Raw genomic sequence first — 2,441 nt, 5'->3', positions numbered from 1 at the left:
GGAGCCCGCCCAGATAACATAGGCATACATTTCAAGTCTTTAATTTTCAAGTATTGAAGTTGGGAGCCCGCCCAGATAACAGAGGCATACATTTCAAGATCAAGTCAGAGGACAATAAAACAGAGGGTTACAATAGGAAGCCCCAGCAGGAAACAATAAAATTCCCCGGCATCGGGAAATAGAAGGTTGCAACAAGAGGTCACAGTACAAACTCAAGTACATGTGTCAAAAGAAGAAAAGCACCGGAAGAAATGCAAGCAGACAAGGAAGCAAGGCAACAAAAATAAATTGTACTCTAGCCTAGCTTCTTGTTTTCTTTTAAGCATGGTGTAACAAGGAGATCGGTAAGCAGTGGTAATAGCATGCAACAACAGTAACAATGCAGTCCCACGGTAGTCCCAGCTACCAAAACTTCCCGAACTACATTGACCTGATTCCTGTTTAGCTCAGGATATGTAGGAAACCTTTGAAGCAAAGGTTCGGTTAAATCTTTTTCAAAAAATGCTTCACACGGAGTACTCGAATGGGCAAAAATCGCTCGCTTTATCTTTGCACGAAAACCCTTCGTGTCTTCGGGCAAAGAGGGGCAGCTGTAAGCACGTGATTTTTGCCCAATATGAGAATTACTCCCAAAAAATCCAAAAATAAAATGATTTTTCTTTGGTGTGCAATTTTGTGATATTTTGTGATATTTTGAATAATTATTTGTATTTGTCTGTGCGTGTTTATTTGTTAAATTAATAAAAAATACAAAAATATGTCGCATTTTGCATGTAGGATTTAATTCTACAATTGTTAGTAATTAAATTTGTTTTACAAAAATTAAAAATTACAAAAATAGGCATCGTTTGCATTTTTAGCATTTAATGTCCAAATATACAATTTTATGCTTAATTATTACTTAATTGGGCGTTAATTGATATTGGGAGTTAATTTGCGCTTTTATAACTTAATTTAATTCTTAATAATAGTTTAAGTATTTTTATAATTTAGTTTTAGAAAAATAAAGGAAGAAAAGAGAGCAAAAATATAAAGAAAGTCGGAATTGGGCCTCTTCTTCGATTTCAAGCCACATGCCCAAAAATGGTCCAATCTTCCCTACGACCCAGCCCATTTCGAACTGGGTCGACCCAGTCCATAACCCAACACCCCTATTATCTTACAAATAACACAAAACAAAAAAAGAAAAGAAAAAACCCTAAAAAACTAAGAAGTCATCCGCCCCCACCCCTCATATCTTCTTCTTCTTCCTCAAGCTTCTCCACCTCCCATGGCTTCCCTTTGCCTTCAACCTCAAGAAGCCATGACTACACACACACACACACACGTCACCCTCATGACCCCGGCTCAACTAAACGACCCCAGCCCTATCCCCCATTGAAGCTCGTCAAGCTCAAAGCTTGCTCGACTATGGCTGCTTCCCCGCTGCGTTTCAGCTGCTTTTGCTTACGTCCAAACACGCCCCCCAGCTGCTGCTGCTTCGTGGTTCAAACTTCAAGCCCCGAGCTGCCTCGTCCAGCTTCTTCCTCGTCGTTCATGGCTGAACATCCATCGCGACAACCCAAGCCATGGTTACCCCGTCACGGCCGAGATCACGCAGCAACTGCTGCTGCTCACGCAACTGCTTCTGCTTTCTTCTTCGTCGTCCCAAATAGCTGTTGCGTTGTTCTTCGCCATTGGGCTGCTGGACAATGCTTCATCTTCCCTTCGTCTTCTTTGGTTTGTCAAAGGTCGAGGGTTTTTCGTCGAGTCAAGATCCTGTACGTCGTGAGTTCATCGTCAAGTTCGTTGTTTGTTTGGTCGTTGTTTGTCATTTCGATTCGGTTAGTAGTTTTTGAGTTTTATTTTGTCCGTATTGTGTTTTGATATTTTCAAATCTAAAATCAACAAATGTTTGTTTTGTTTATCGTTTGAACTAATTTTTAGTTCATGTTCATGTGTTGTTTGTTAAATTAATTTTCAGATTTTAAAATGGAAGTTTAATTAGTTGTTTTCATATTTATTTCATGTTTGTATTATTGTTTAAGTGTGTATTTGTTAGTTTGATGTTTGTTAGATTCAAATTGAAATTTAATTAACTATTTCTTCAATTTGTTTCATGTGTTTATGTATTGTTAGAAATTGTTAATATTGTTAAGTTCAAGCTTAAGTTCATAATTGTTTATTCGTCGATCTTGTTATTTGTCTAAAAGAATTTAGTTGTGTTTAGAGAAATATGTTGGTTTAATCGTTTAAATCCATCATGTTTGTTGTTTAAAATAGATTTAATTCATGTTCATACTTTGTTTGATTGTTCTTGAATCCGAAATTTGTATAGCTTGATTTCTTGTTTACCATTTGTGATTATTTCTTGAATTTGTCTCATAAAGTTTAATATAGGAATTGTTGTTGTAATGTTGTTAGAGTAGTTGATTTTAAGTTCAATATTATTGAATTTAGAA

This window comes from Nicotiana sylvestris, chromosome 7 (assembly GCF_000393655.2).
Source record: "Nicotiana sylvestris chromosome 7, ASM39365v2, whole genome shotgun sequence".
NCBI lineage: Eukaryota > Viridiplantae > Streptophyta > Magnoliopsida > Solanales > Solanaceae > Nicotiana > Nicotiana sylvestris.
Note: the sequence above shows the minus strand (reverse complement) of the source record.